This window comes from Triturus cristatus, chromosome 7, assembly GCF_964204655.1.
Source record: "Triturus cristatus chromosome 7, aTriCri1.1, whole genome shotgun sequence".
Classification (NCBI taxonomy): domain Eukaryota; kingdom Metazoa; phylum Chordata; class Amphibia; order Caudata; family Salamandridae; genus Triturus; species Triturus cristatus.
In genome coordinates, this window is record NC_140590.1 from 707,033,542 (window position 1) to 707,050,330 (window position 16,789).

The 16,789-nt window shown below is 46.4% G+C and overlaps 1 protein-coding gene across 1 annotated transcript in view; it reads left to right on the forward strand.

Moving 5' to 3' along the window:
• The first annotated feature begins 314 nt into the window (after positions 1 to 314).
• GPRC5C (G protein-coupled receptor class C group 5 member C) overlaps positions 315 to 16,789 on the forward strand; it is a 137,810-nt gene continuing 121,335 nt past the window's right edge. Inside the window, exon 1 of the mRNA XM_085617367.1 lies at positions 315 to 543. The gene's annotated coding sequence lies outside the window, so the exon portion shown is untranslated. The remainder of the gene's footprint in view (positions 544 to 16,789) is intronic.

Sequence of the window (16,789 nt, forward strand, 5' to 3'; positions counted from 1 at the left end):
ATACATCACCTCCGATTGGGAGGACCTCTGACTTACTGAAGATAAGACCCTATAAATCAATGCTGGAGAGGGGCAGTGTGGGTCGAGGTGTGTGCTGGAGCCGTGCCCAGAAAGGAGGCGCTGAGTGGGCTGGTGCGCGAGCCGCAGCCGTGCCTGGGAGGCACGGGGCGGGCAGGAGCCGTGCCTGCGCAGGGAGTGCAGCACCTGGGGCGGGCAGGGAGTGTGCGGCGCCCGATAAGGGCTGGAAGGCAGCGCTGATGTCATGCTGATGTCAGGGGCTGGGCCGTGCAGAGCCACCTGTGGGAGGAGGGAGCAGGCACCGCGCACAGCACAGCTGCAGAGAGGAGGGCAGGCGGCACGGTCAGGAGTAGACAGAACCCGCGGGCGGCAGACGGAGCCGGGGCAGACAGCAGGGCCAGGGCAGAGACACCGGGTGCAAGGACAGTTTATCGGAGAGGCTGCCGCGCCTTCTCTCGCTGGGACCCGTTCCATTTCCTCGGACAGCTTCTGCTGAGCTTGGATCGGCCCCTTCCGAGACTCCAGGTAAGAAGAATCGACCCTTTCAGACCACCTTGCAGGAAGGGAATGTCCGTCAGCCCACCTTGCAGGAAGGGAATGTCCGTCAGCCCACCTTGCAGGGAATGTCCGTCAGCCCACCTTGCAGGAAGGGAATGTCCGTCAGCCCACCTTGCAGGGAATGTCCGTCAGCCCATGCCCCAGAACTCGAGGCAGGCAGTCACTGCCCAGGAGTCTCCCAGATCACAATCTCAATCCCACACCGAGCGCACGAAATATCCATGGATACAACAACAACGACTTTGATTCTCCCTCCACACGACTACCCACAAAATATCGAAGCCAAAGGCTCGACCCATCACCCTGGCACACTCGAGAAATGCCGAAGGGTACCCGCAACCCCCCAACGCTCACATAAACCTGATGGTAAGACATGCGGTTGTTTGGCCGCTGGCTTTAGGTGACTTAGCCACCACTCCTTGCTTTGCTCCGTAACTTTTAAACACCGCTCGCACTTGGATCTTTTTGCTCGGCTGACTTCACCTGTGGTTTGATCCAGCCTGACACTCGAGAGGCATTAGCTGGGAAACGATTCTGCTGCCAAAATCACATGATGCTCCTTAGAGGCAGAAGCAACAACTGCGCGCACAACGCTCTCCACTCTCTTCTCTGTCTTCCCCACATTCACCCCCACAATTACATCTTCGCTTACTAGGGCGGGAATATATGGTGTGCACTTTTTATCGCATGTATATGGGATTTTTGGAGCGTCACAAGAGAGTAGCCAGGGGTATTGTAAAGTGTGTCGGCGCAGCCTCGTCAGAAGTCCTACTGTGTCAATAGTAGCAGCTATGCCCCAGTGTTAGGGGGATGGACAAAGATGCCAGATGTTTTGTCTTGCACCTTCACGACATTAAAAAAAAACTTTTCGAACAAAAAAACTAGCAAGAAAGAGACGTAGCGGACCTGTGCGGCAGAGGGAAAAGGTCCCACACATCGCTGAGGGCTGGGAACGCTGCCCCTCAGGAGCAATGCAACGAGCCGGAAACTCCTCCCCGCTAGAAGGGGGAGGGGGGGGGTGCTGTCACGGTGGGTATCACCGATTCCTGCATTTTATACCCAAAAACATCTTATTTCTATGATTTATCGAAACCACCAGTAATGGCAATTCGTGTCCAGGGAAATAAGATGGATCGTCTACGTCAATCATAACAAGCATTGGCATAGCCAATAGGTCTCGCTTTTTGGACCTTATAAGTATTTAGTTAGCAGCAGAATATCCTTGGTGCAACAACACCAACTGTTGCATGGCTAAACACTTATAAGGTCCCAAATGCGAGACCTATTGGCTATGCCAATGCTTGTTTAAAGGAGGCCTCGAAACGGGTCTCTCTATCGGGCTCTGTTTTATGCCCTGACACAGGCGGTCCGGTTTTTTTTTCCAGACTACAGTGACATTAGGCACATCATGTGCGCGTGCTCACACTGTTCACTTCTCACTAGAGGAGTTAGGGCATGACAGGTGAGCGCTGTAGGGGCGGGAAAATCCTTTAAAGAGACTCATGTTCTCTCTGGATTTCCCTTCTCTTTTTTGAAACTCAGGAGCAGCAACATTGTCGTGGAGTCACCAGGGCTTTAAGTGGCAGCTTTTTCAATATTATATGCAAGCCATAGTTGCTGTTTATTTATCTACTGCATCTAACAACCATTGACAAAGCCAATAGTCCTGACTTGTTGTAGGTTTGAGGTTACTCGTTGTATCATATATCTGGATGCAATGACAGAAACAGCAAAATACCACTCGGGTGTCACACTATGCTAAGCACAGATTTATAGCTTACATATTTTAAGCCACGCCCTTAATTACATTGGGGACGCCCCTTTGAGAGACCCTCCAGTGTTTTTCACCCCACTTAAAGCCCTTGTACCACCCAATTATCTACATCCATTGCTACGACCAATCCTCACGAGCTTCCCTAATACTAAATGTTGTTGCAGTGCTGGATTAGAGGCAATAATCAGATCGAGTAAAAGGTTCTGTGCACCGTGTTTTCTGCAGAAATATCACGGAGATTGTCAGTACACTGTGTCTTTAACTCAAGTGACAGCCAGCACATGGCTAGCTATTTCAGGACATTGCAGGCCAACCTGTCACACAATGGCTAGATCTGGGTGTCACGTCACCTACGTCCCATGAAACTGTCTATTTCATGGGCCATTTGTCTTCCCCTTAGTACTCGGAACCCAGCTGTATATGAATTGTACTGATATTGGGAAGCATTCTGATTTTCAATGTATATGTGTTGGTGGGCAGCAGCCACGTCATAGTCGGAAAGTATTCCAACAGAGATCAGGTGACACTTAAGATGACACTGTGCACTGTGCCCTTGGTGTTCAACCTCATGAAGCCAGTATATTCCGAGTGTTTAAGCTATTGGCATTGTAAACGACAATGCCTGTTATTTATGTGTTTTGAAAACAACACATAAATAAAAGGCATTCAAGCATACGACCCGTAAAAACATTAAATATAAAAATAAACTGGTAGTGTTTGTTACGTTCCTACTGTTACACCACATCAGGGTTTTGCTGACATTTTACAAACGCTGGTGGCACAATAAACTGACAGTACACGATCACTTGCTATGAATAATATATACGTACACACGTTTAGCTATATACACACCTTTGTCCGCCCTGAACAGGAGCAGGCGTTTAGCCTACACAATTGGAGAGGACATAAAATGCATATGTGTGCCTACAGTCGCGGACGCCCGATCTAGGCACCCGTTTATTTAACTCTGATGTAACTGCAGCGCATATAGTGAAAGCCCCGATGGGCTCCACGCCAGGGCCTGTGTTATTCTGCTGTTCCGGGCGCTAGGAGCGAGGGGCTGAGCGGGGAGGGGAAGAGGGCTTTCAGTTTAAGATTGTCATTCTAAAGCCGGAGGTCGGTGGGGGTGGGGGGGGGATCATTCAAGCTCAAATGTGACATTACGAAGACAATCTAACTTGCGTTTGTGGTAACCCTCTGTCGGCCAACATTATAGCGACTAGTAAATATAAAGTGAGTAATAATGCTCGGATGGTTAATGCACCCTCCTGCTATAAAGGAATACCAAGGAGCCAGGAAATATTAACAGCGCCAATCCATAGCCCCAAGAACGGTGCCCTATCCATACATTGCTGTTTTATGGATATTATGCTACTGATGTTACATTTATAGAGCGCTTACTGCCCACTACGAGGTGCTGAACTTTTATACAAACACAAAGATTATCTGAGGCAGAGGGCGGTGTGACTGTGCTCAATGTCACGGATGGCCTTCCGGCCCGGAACACTCAGCCTTTGACAGCCATGTCTTTAAAACTCAGCCTCGGGCTCACACTGCCGTGGTGAGCCACCAGCGCCTTGGGGGATGCCCGGAAAGCCAGAATGGAGGCCAATGAGTGGCTGAGAGTCCAGGGAGAAGACATAATGGCCTGGAGGTGCCCCTGAACACACGGGCCTGAGATGAATATCTGTGCCAGGCTGACCGTATTCCGCACGCTTCACTCTAAGCATGGATTTCCAGGGAGTTTTCCGTCACGTACTGCAGTTTTTTTTTTTTGTGCATATTTATATAGCGCGAACTCGTGAAAAGGAAGAAAAAAAAGAGAAAGAATGAGAACAGGAAGAGATGGAGACTGAAATAAAGAACAAGCTGTCGCCATTGTGAAACAAGCAGGAAGTGGGATAAGGGAGGGGGTGGCAAATGGTGAGCACTTTCGCGGCCGCTTTGATGTTCTCAGTGGCCGCGCGGCTCACTGAGAACATCAAAGCGGCCGCGAAATGAGCTTTTGGAAACGGGGGATTTGAAAGTGCAAACTAGTGCTTTGAGGCTGCCAAATGGTGCGCGCACCCGGCGCACATGCACTGTAGTTGGCGGCCTGAAAGCACTAGTTTGCACTTTCAAATCCCCCGTTTACAAAAGCTCTCGCAAGGGCAGCGCTACAGCGCTGGCTCAGGCGAGACCTACTAAAAACCAGAGGGAAACGGGAAAACCACCACCAAGCAGCCCGAATGTCCCCTCAGGCTATAGACACACACCCACTGATTACCCGCCACAAGAAGTCCGCCCTTCATGGGTGTAACATTCAGCTGCAGCAAATTGTCTGGCCTGTGGCTGTTTCTGCACACCAAATGGCCCCTCTGGGTCACGCCAGGGTCAGGGTGAGATGACATTTCCTCTTCTACATAATCAGTAAACTTTGTCTGCTTTTGTAAAGGGTGAAATTTCTTGACTTCCCCCAACTTCACCGACACAATTTAAAGTTTCCGATCTCAATTGCCAATCATGAGCCTGGACATTGTCATAGTTGTAAGATTGGTTGGAAAAGCATTGTATACAGAGGTCATCGCAGTAGAGGCAGCTCTTAAGCGTTTTACCCAATGGTGCTGGTCGAAACTTTAGACTGGTCGTGGTACCATCAGTCTTACACCACCCACGTCCATGGATTGTGAAAAATCCAAACCTCACAAAAAACAAGTGCAGCAAATGAGCCCCCCATTCAGCAGGAGCGTGATACGGGTGTGGTATCTAACCGATGGTGCAGTTCGGAGCACACTGTCACAAATGTAATACTGAAGCATGGTGTGGTAGTGCACTGCCATTTACAGACAGAACATCTTACATTGAAATGACCACTACATTTGCACTCACATGAAATTTTACTGATACAACTATATTGCCCACAAACGTGTGGAAATAAGGTTTCGGAGAATAATCACTTGCACATTACTACGTGTCTTGATTTGTTTTGATCCTATTAAAATGTTTGTTTCCATTTCACTTCCGAGTGAAAAAATAAAGCGCTTCATTTGTGCTTTCTTATCTGCCAATATATTTTGAAATATTTGTGTAGTAGATTTACAGGTATTTTGCATGTTGTTGTTAGAAAAAAAGAATATCTCACAGACTTTATTTACTTTCGCGCGTCCTGTACTCCATAAAGATTGTCTCATAGTTCACTTAAAAAAAATATCCTCTCATTTAGTATCAGAGAATGAAAAGTAAACACCAATCTCCTGTTAAAGGAATAAGCAGCCATTTTACAGAAGACAGAGCCTGACATGTGACCTCTGTCTTTGAACACACAGCAAATGTGACAAAATAAAGAAAAAACTTAAAGGCATTTTTATTGCTCGTCCACCTTCTGAACTCTGGTAGGGTTATTTCTGGGGGTGCTGCAGCACACCAACACCCATACTTCCAGCACCTATGGTTAAAGTATTGGATGCACACTACCTTTGCGGTACCAAGGATGAAGGCTTAAATGTGTGACCAACCCTTGACCAGGGGAAAGAAGTGAATTTTCGGACCTTGTTAGGACCGAAGGGAGTCCTCTTTGAGTCTCAAGGGGAGGTGATCCCTGCACATGGAGAGATCTGCTACCAGACTATTTGAACCTCGGCAAGAAGGCGGCCCATTGTGTCAGTGAAGTAGGTGTCAAATGCAGTGACCAGTGGGCGACCCCGAGAGAAGGTTTGGTTGTTGAACTGTTGACCATGTCACATCTCTCCTCCAGAGTAGACATATATCAGTCAAGCTGTGTGACTTTCAAGTCTATGCGTTTCCAAGTGCCTTCTTAGGGAGCCCTGTCTACAATCTGAAACAGTAGTCCAAGTGTAAAGTCACTACAGTCAGCACATATTGTAAGAGGAAAGCAGACTGGAGAAGTACTTTCTGTAGCAATTTTAGGTGGTGGAAGTCATTCTTGGAGACTGAGTTGACTTGGAGGATAAAAGTACGGTCCTAGTCAAGCAGCGACTTTGCAAGAGAGTTGCCCTGAGGACGTTGTGGAGGTGCTTATCCAGTATTCATGCCAAGCAGGCGTGGCAGGCAATAATGCAAACAGAAGCCAGAGGAGCAATGCTTTAAACAGCGCTGCAAGAGGTCATCGTACAAGCAGTGCCTTGAGAGGCAATCGTGCAAGCGGGAGCGTGCGAGGTAAGAGCGTTGGAAGGATCAATGGAGGTAACTTCACCCTAGAGTGGGAGAGGCAAAAGTGTAAGCGAGAGAGACCAGGAGAAGCAAACTCGTAAGCAGGAGTGAAAGAGGTAATACTGAAAACAGCACTGAGAGAGACAATCAATTTCCTTTGCGTGATAGTGCAAGCAGGCCTAAGAGAAGTAGTATTGCAAGCACCAGTGAGGGCGGCAGTAAAGGACTGAGAAGGGTAATAGCATAAAGGAAGGAGGACTGAGAGAGGTCACATTGCGAGCCAGTGAGAGAGGCAATAGTGAAAGCAGGCCTAAGAGAGGAAGTATTGCAAACACGAGTGAGGGGGGCAATAGCGTGTGCAGAACTGAGAGAAGTGACAGCATAAACAGGAGTGAAAGAGATAATATCGCCAGAAGGAGCGAGAGAAATTATAGCATAACCAGGATTGAGGGGAAAGCAGGAGGGATGGAGGCAATAGTGAAAGTGAGACAAAGGGAATATTGTAAGCAGGAGGGATGGAGGCAATAGTGAAAGTGAGACAGAGGGAATATTGCAAGCAGGAGAGATGGAGGCAATAGTGAAAGTGAGAGTGACTATTGCAAGCAGGAGACATGGAGGCAATAGTGAAAGTGAGACAGAGGGAATATTGCAAGCAGGAGGGAGGGGAGCAATAGTGAAAGTGAGAGTGACTATTGCAAGCAGGAGACATGGAGGCAATAGTGAAAGTGAGGCAGAGGGACTATTGCAAGCAGGAGGGAGGGAGGCAATAGTGAAAGTGAGACAGAGGGAATATTGCAAGCAGGAGGGATGGAGGCAATAGTGAAAGTTAGAGAGAATATTGCAAGCAGGAGACATGGAGGCAACAGTGAAAGTGAGAGAGAGGGAATATTGCAAGCAGGAGGGATGGAGGCAATAGTGAAAGTGAGAGTGAATATTGCAAGCAGGAGACATGGAGGCAACAGTGAAAGTGAGACAGAGGGAATATTGCAAGCAGGAGAGATGGAGGCAATAGTGAAAGGGAGGCAGAGGGACTATTGCAAGCAAGAGGGAGGGAAGCAATAGTGAAAGTGAGACAGAGGGAATATTGCTAGCAGGAGGGAGGGAAGCAATAGTGAAAGTGAGGCAGAGGGACTATTGCAAGCAGGAGGGAGGGAGGCAATAGTGAAAGTGAGACAGATGGAATATTGCAAGCAGGAGGGAGGGGAGCAATAGTGAAAGTGAGACAGAGGGAATATTGCAAGCAGGAGGGAGGGGAGCAATAGTGAAAGTGAGACAGAGGGAATATTGCAACCAGGAGGGAGGGGAGCAATAGTGAAAGTGAGAAAGAGGGAATATTGTAAGCCGGAGTGATAGAGACAACAGTGAAAGTGAGACAGAGGGACTATTGCAAGCAGGAGGGAGGGGAGCAATAGTGAAAGTGAGACAGAGGGAATATTGCAAGCAGGAGGGAGGGGAGCAATAGTGAAAGTGAGACAGAGGGAATATTGCAAGCAGGAGGGAGGGAGGAAGTAGAGCATGCAGAACTAAGAGATCAGATTGTAAACTGGAGTGAGAGAAGCAATTGTGAAAACAGAACTGAGAAATGTAAGACCGTAAACAGGAGTGAAAGAGGTGATATTGAAAGCAGGATTGAGAGAGACAATAGCACATGTAGGACTTGGAGAGGGCATTTTGTAAGGTGGAGTCAGAGAGGCAACAGTGAAGGGCGGGCTGAGAGAGGATAGATATATTGAAAGGTGGAGTGAGAGAGGCAATAGTGAAAACAGCTGAGATGTAAGAGCGTAAGCGGATATGAAAGAGGCAATACTACAGACAGGTTTGAAAGAGGTGATATTGTAAACAGCAGTGAGAGCGACAGTGGCATGAGCCAGTTTGGGAGTGATAGCTGCGTGCAAGGTCGACAGACGTAAAGCTCTCTTTACTGTTTTGCACGAGCATGCCTCGAGTGAACAGCACAGGGCGAGGCAGATGCTGCCAATGTGTCAATCAATCCGGGATTTGTAGAGCGCACTACTCACCCATGAGGGTCTCAAGGCGCTGGTGGGAGGGGGGTTTCGGGCAGCTCGGGTCCTCTGAAGAGCCAGGTCTGGAGGCTCTTCCTGAATGCTTGCAGTGTGGGGCTTCGTCTGATGCTGAGCGGGAGTTCGTTCCAGGTCCTGGCCGTGAGGTGGGAGAAGTCGCGGCCTCCAGTTTTGGCTCTGTGGATGCAGCGATCAAATTAATACTTTAATTGGAAAAACAAAAGTGCAGGTATCCAGTACCAGAGTACGCACTTCCTTCTGAGAAGTGGTGATACTCAACAATATAGAGTATTGCACCTCTGCTGAGAAGTGCAGATCCTCTCACTCCCGTAATGAAGAAGTGCCGGTGCTCAGCACCTGACAGAACCGGCCCATTTAAAGCACTGGATCTGATCAAATGAACAATTGAATCTCAGAGGCCGGTTGAGTTTCGCTAAAAACCTATGTTCTTTCGTGTTTAACAATATTATTATTCATATTATTGTTACGATTTAAGAAATGTTATTGCAATGTTATTGTTTTATCATTGTTATGGTTAGAAAAAGATATTAATATATTTTTTTTAAAAATTGCAAATTCTAATTGGTAAATCTCTACATGATCTACTATATGCATATATAGTTGATCTCCTAGGTCGTAAATGTTAAATCAGATGTATGCTTAATATATTCTGTAACTTAACAGTTAAAAACAAATTTCGGCAAATAAAAGCAACACTCAGGGAGGAGAAAGAAAAGGAAGAAAGCATGTACACTGAAAAAAGGCGTGTGTATGATGTTGCTTTATATATTATCGTGCAGTTAAGGGGAGAAGGGTAGGAGTAAGAGGCGCCTTCCATTCTCTATATCGCTATTATTGTATTGATTGATAATGCCTTTCATTTCCCATCTCTCTATTATTGCATTTTTGTTGAAGCCTTTTATTCCACATCTCAGTATTATTGCATTCGTTGGTGGTGCCTTTCATTCTCCTCCTCGCTATTTTTGTATTAAATGGTGGTGATTATCTTACAATAATTACATTGACTATTGGTGGTTTTCATTCTCCGTTTCACTATTGTTGCATTCTCTGGTAGTCCCTTTAACCTCCAGCTCCACTGGTCTCTTTTACCTATTTTTGCATTGATTTATGATGCGTTTCATCCACCATCTCACTATTTTTGAATCCACTGGCGGCACCTTTCTTTCTGCATCTCACTGTTATAGCATTCATTGGTCATTCTCTATTTCACTGTTACTGCATTAATTCGTGGTGCTTTTTTTACCATTCAATTCTCCACCCATTATGGCATTCGTTAGTAGCACATTTCATCCTCCTTCCTTCATTAACTGCTGATACCCTACTTTGTCCATCTCACTAATATTGTATTAATTTGTGGCACCTTTCTCTCTCCATCTCACTATTGTTTCAGTCATTGGTGGCACCTTTCATTATCCTTCTCAGTGTCTTTACATCCATTGCTGGTTCCTCTCATCCTCCATCTCACCAGAGTTGCATACAGTGCTGGTTCCTTTCATCTCCATCTCACTAGTGTTGCATTCATTGGTGGTGCTTTCATCCTCCATGTCACCAGTGTTACATTCATTGGTGGTGCTTTCATCCTCCATCTCACCAGTGTTACATTCATTGGTGGTGTTTTCACCCTCCATCTCTCTAGTGTTACATTCATTGGGGGTGCTTTCATCCTCCATCTCACCAGTGTTACATTCATTGGTGGTGTTTTCACCCTCCATCTCTCTAGTGTTGCATTCATTGGGGGTGCTTTCATCCTCCATCTCACCAGTGTTACATTCATTGGGGGTGCTTTCATCCTCCACCTCACCAGTGTTACATTCATTGGTGTTGTTTTCACCCTCCATCTCTCTAGTGTTGCATTAATTGGGGGTGCTTTCATCCTCCATCTCACCAGTGTTACATTCATTGGTGGTGCTTTCATCCTCCATGTCACCAGTGTTACATTCATTGGTGGTGCTTTCATCCTCCATCTCACCAGTGTTACATTCATTGGTGGTGTTTTCACTCTCCATCTCTCTAGTGTTACATTCATTGGTGGTGCTTTCATCCTCCATCTCACCAGTGGTACATTCATTGGTGGTGCTTTCATCCTCCATCTCACCAGTGTTACATTCATTGGTGGTGCTTTCATCCTCCACCTCACCAGTGTTACATTCATTGGTGGTGCTTTCATCCTCCATCTTCCTAGTGTTACATTCACTGGTGGTGCTTTCATCCTCAATGTCGCCAGTGTTACATTCATTGCTGATGTCTTCTTTGGGAAAGGCTCAGTCTTCACGTCTGTGCTTTTTGGTTGCTTCCTTCATACCCAGCACAGGACACTGCCCAATTTATGTTAATTAGAAGAACACTGAACTCAGTGAGCCGTGGGCCTTCTCAGCTATACTACTGCTACTATACAGTCACAACTAGACTAGGGATGCAACTAGACAGCTAATGCAGTTTGCAGAACTAAATAACTGATATAGCTAACACAAATGATGCAGCTCTACAGAGTACACAACTAGACAAGTGATACAGAGACAAAAACATGCACAGAAGAATAACTAATACATAACTAGACAACTGATGCAGTTTACACAAGTACGCAACTGGTGCTGAGATAGAGCATGAATATCTAGACAACAGATGCAGCTTACACATTGAGACAACTGATAGGGCGATATAGCACGAACATCTAGAAAATGGATGCAGTTTGCAAAGCTGATGTAGCTTTATGGAGTACACAACTGGACAGGACAACTCATTTATCAATATCGACCAATGCAGTTATACAAAATGCATAACTGACGTGGCTCTACAGCATTCACAAATGGACACCTGATGGAGTTACTCACCGAGCTCAGTGGGCCTTGCGCCTTATCTCAGGTACACTAACACTGGCATATCCTACGCTGACGACACCCAGCTCATCCTCTCCCTCACCAAAGACCCCACCACCGCCAAGCTCACTTCTAGAAGGAAATGCAAGACGTCGCTGTCTGGATGACCAATAGCTGCCTGAAGCTCAACTCCGAGAAGACAGAAGTCCTCATCCTTGGGACCACCCCTTCAGCATGGGACAGCACGTGGTGGCCAACCGCCGTAGGAAGCCCACCTACCCCCTAAGACCACGCTAAAAACCTTGGCATCGTTCTCAACTCATCACTCAACATGAACCGACAAGTCAATGACGTCACCTTCAGTTGCTTCAACACCCTCTGCATTCTCCACAAGACCTTCAAATGGATCCCCCCGAAGTCAAGGAAGACAGTCACCCACGCACTCATCTCCAGCAGACTGGACTATGGAAAAGTACACTACGCCGGCATAAACAAGTCCCTACTCCGCAAACTCCAGACAATACATAACACCGCCGCCAGACTCGTCCTCGGCATCCCCCAGCACGAACACATCAGCCAATACCTACGTAGACTCCACTGGCTCCCCGTGGAGAAAAGAGTCACCTTCAAAATCCTCACTCACGCCTGCAAATGCCTACACAACAACGGACCCAAATACCTCAACGACAGAATCAACGCACCCAAAAGAAACCTCCGATCTCCCAACCACGAACTGGCCGAAACCCCGTGCATCCAAAGAACCAGAGCAGGCGGTAGATCCTTCTCTCACATTGCAGCCAAGACATGGAACGAGCTACCAGCAGACATCAGACGCTCCCCCTCACTGAACACCTTCAGGAAGACCCTCAAGACCTGGCTTTCGGCTAAACAGTACTGCGGACCCCCCCAACCCCCGGTGACTTGAGACCCTCATGGGTGAGTAGCACGCTTAAAATTCCCGGATTGATTGACATGAGTCAAAAGCAGCTCGTTGATGCAGAGCAGAGCATGCAGAGCAATGCAGCTGATGCACAATGGATGTCGCTCACAGGTAGACGACACACATAGTACATTACTAGGCTAATGGTGCAATTACACAGCATAAACACAGATGAACAACGCATGAAGCACTGCATCATGTTAGAGTCACTCACAGCAGGTACTCTTCTCTGTACCATTAAAGGCAGGTAGCAGTGATGTGAAGCAGTGTTGCGTGGGTTGCCTGCGACCGGGGCAAGGCAAGTATTGAACCCCCTAACCTCTGGACCATTAGCACTTCCTGAGTCAAGTATTGAGACCCTTAACCCCAAGCTTTAATTTTTTAAACCGCCCCTATGGCTCCACCCATGCAGAAAGTCTGGTAGGCTTGTGGCATGTTTGGGGGCCGAGGGCTGCAGGGTTGGGCTTCGAGGCACATACCTGCAATCCCTGCAGGTTGATATATCAATGGAGGAGTCATACAAATATCAGGCGTCCCAGGAGTCTGATTGTACTGGAGAAGTGTCAGACATTTTCAGTGGCGCTGTAAGGAGGGGTGCAACAGCTTCTGTAGCACCCCCAGTAAAACGTCAGTAATTTCAACAGCCCATCAGTGGAGGCTCCTCCGCTAAGGCAGAGAAGTGTCGCTCCACTGCTTTTCGCAGGGGAAAAAAGGAAAAATAAAATGATAATAACTCTATGTTATTATCATTTTATTTTCCCTGCTGTGGCATCTCGGTGGGTGGGATGGGCAAATCTGCTCTGCTCTCAGAGCAGGTGGAGGTGTGGTGGGCACTATGTAAGTGCACATGAATGTTTGACCTGCCCTCTGGGGCCGGCCAAACATTCATGCGCACTTTGCATGTTCCACATGCAGGCTGCATTACAGCTTGCATGGAGAACATGCTCTGCCTCCCATTCCCTGGCTGAGCGCCGAACCATGGCGCTCAGACCAATCACAACGCTGCATTGCATTAATACCAGGAAGCCCAGCATACGAGAACAGTGTGTCCACAAGCGGCTGTTGTCAAAACAGGAGGTGGGGGATAGCATTCCAGTCTGGAGACGTCATACGGCAGCACCTAGCATGAGTAGCGTTTGTGAAAAGTGCTTCTAAAGAAATTATAACAAATTAAAGAAGCAGCACTGGGCAGAAAAGCAATGGGCAGAAAGCTACATTTGAAAAAAAAAAATGTTCTCTCAAAACAACAGAAAAGCAATGCAAGCGTAACAACACTGTACCTAGCCAGTGCTCCTCTGCTGAAAAATGGAAGTGACCTATCACTGCCTGTACCAGGTAGGAGGCAGCAAAGAAAAGCGAGGCAGGAGTTGAACCAATATTAAGTAGCAGGCAGGAATTGAGTCGTGTTATTGATTACAGCAGGCCAACTTCGTGCCACTGTTGCCTTTGTTTTGCCTACAATCAATTATTTAAAACTCTTGATTGCAAGGCAGATTATGGTCTATAATGCTATTTTTTTACCTCACTTTAGAGATGGGAGAGCCAACAAATTAACAGGGCTAGGCGATTCAAGCATCTTGCTTGATTCTTAGAGCCCCATGCATGAGCCAAGCTCGAAAAATGTTTGCTATGTAAATCTTACAAGAAATCACGTAAAATATCATATTCTTCAGAATTAGGAAAGGTGAAGTTCTTTAAGGTGTTGAGTACATTCTAGTACTGCACTAAGGCGTACTTATTAAAAGTGATAGTTTTAAACACAAACTCGGAGGAGCCATTCCCAACAGTTCCATGAATAGACTAAATGGTAAGACAGAGTCCCAAGAAAAAACATTAAAAAATAAGACAAGGGGGTAAGGTAGGAATACTCTGGACCCCTAGGCCTGGTGTTGGGGCCCAAAACTTTTTTAAATGTTTCAACAAATCCGCAGAGGATCCCCGTATTTGCAGGAAATTGTTTTTTAGGAAAGCAATCCGAGTAGCAGTGGGTGGGCCTGGTCCTGGGGGAATATATTAGATAATATTCTAGGGAGAGGGGCGCATGTGGTCTCTCTCCCAAGGCTGATTAAGGCCCCAGGAACCCCATCCCTAAAGTTCGGCTGATTTTGAAAACAGGAAGAGGGTCCACACGGCTCCACTCCCGGGCTGATTTTGGCCTCTGGTACCCTTTTCTCTGAAGGTCAGCCAATTAGAAAAATGGGGAGTGGGGTGGTGCGGCCCCCTCCCTGGGCCATGTTAGGCTCTGGAGACCCCATCCCTGGGGGCTTGGGCATGCATCAAAAGGTGAGGTGGGCCACGTGGTCCCCCCTCCTGGAACCATTAATGACCCTGGGAACCCCATTCTCTATATTCTGCAGTGCCCACTCCTAGGACATAGTGGTTTCGCTGCCCACACTGGCGCGGGCAGGGACACATATGTTTGCTCCCACTTGACAAGAGTAATTTTCAAGCTCCCACCAAGCAAGTGTAAACACCAAGTCTGCTCCTAGCGGGCGAACGCATGAAAAATGCTCCTGGGTTGATGGGAGCAAACATTTCATCTGTTTCCCTGCCCACACTAAAGCAGGCAGGGAAACAGATGAAAAAATTGCTCCCTCCCAGAGTGTGCTTAATATCTACACGCAATGTTGCAAGGGTTGCAACAACTGAGTTGCTTCACATTAAGAAAAACAAGCTCTGTGTATTCCATTTGCTACATAAAATATTACAAACCATGAATATCGTGTCCTTACAGCAAGCAGAAGATGAGCACTATTTTATAATATGAAACAATACATAATGCTGTTTCTTGGAAAAATGTAACATACTCTAGCATGACAAGAACACAACTTGTACCAATTGCAAAGTAATTGCCCAAGTCTCTGAGAGAATCATTATGGAAGGAATAAAGAATTCACACCCTCTTGTCCTAAATAAACAAAGAGAAAAAAACATTGCAATGGCCGTCAGCTCTCCCCCTGAAAGTGAATCACAAGATGGCAACCAGGACTGCAGGGAGAATCAAGTGAAAAGTGATGGCTCCTCCTTTAAAAATATAACTCATAAGATTAGTGGCAAGATAAAAGAACGAGGCAGCACAGAAGTGGATGCCTGGTTGTGCTCCCAGGGGACTGCTGAGTGTGTACTCGATTGGAGCGTATGAATGCTTGTCTAAAGCTTTTTCCAATGCTTGTACTGCCTTTCAAACCACCAAATAAAAAATGTAAATGCTAGTTAAATAAAGAACACATTCTTTTAAAATTGTGTGCATTGCCATTAGTGGGTACAAAAATAAACCTCTTGGCCTTAGTGACACATATTTCACACAAACTTTTTGAAGTTACGAGGCAGCACAGAAGTGGATGCCTGCTTGTGCCCTCGGGGACTGCTGAGTGCGTGCTCTATTGAAGCTTATGAATGCTTTTTTTAATGCTTTTTGCCGGTGCTTGTAGTTTTTAAAGTCTGTTATAGATATGCAAGCTTGTTATTAGCTTCAAAATAGGAAACAACGGCAAAACAAGTGATTGGAAATAGAGCAGAGGGTTTGTTTCCGTGAAACAGCCAGTGGGAGGAGCCAGGGAAGTGGGGCTTTGGTGGGACACTTCTCACTTCTCACTTAAAAGGGGCAATCCGTGTGCAGTCTATATGGGAGGTTACAAAAGTGTAAAAGGAGGTACTAGTAAGCCATTTCGCAAATCACAAGCCGTTATTTACGAAGGATAGTGAGAGGAACCAATAGAAAAGATGGGAGGGGCTTGAAGCCCATATTTTACATGTAGCATGCCTTGCAGAGCAGCACATGTGCTGCCTAGGTTCGACCTAGAAAGCACTCTTTCTGTACTAAGATCTAGCTTTCTGCCAAATTTGGTATAAATCTGTTCAGCAGTTTGGGCTGTAGTTGTGTATAAAGTTCCTATGGAAAAAATGAATGGGAAAAATGGTACCCCTCTTTTTCCTAGTCCTTGCTTAATGGATCACCCCGAAACTTTTCATTTGCAAACTAATTAAAAAGTAGAATATTTTGGGAAAGTTTTGTGGGATTCGCCAAAGATATTAGCAACACCAAAAATGCATTTCCTATATAAACACCATATTAACCATAACTACCCAGTGGCGACTGCCTCTGAGTAATTACATACTGGTGATCTCCAGTAGGTAGTTCTAGTTAAGAACATGTTTCCATCAGAAAAGCATTTTTTTGACTTGCATATAACTTTGGTGCCAATTGATGAATCTTCACAAAATATGCTAAAAAATTTGTCAAGTTAGGTCTTGTTGTGCATGGAAAGTTTCAGATTGCTTCATTAGGGGCTGTGAAAAGGGGTAGGTATACCCTGACACCCAATCCTTGCTGTTGGAGCCCCGTGGGACCCCACCATGGCAAACAAAATGATTTTTTTTAATTTCACAGTGAATTCGCAATAACGTAACGATTATCTGGATTTTCTTTTTTTTAAAAGCACGCCTGCCCGCGCTTCTTTGTAATTGAGCCACCGGGTGGGTGAAGTTCTGT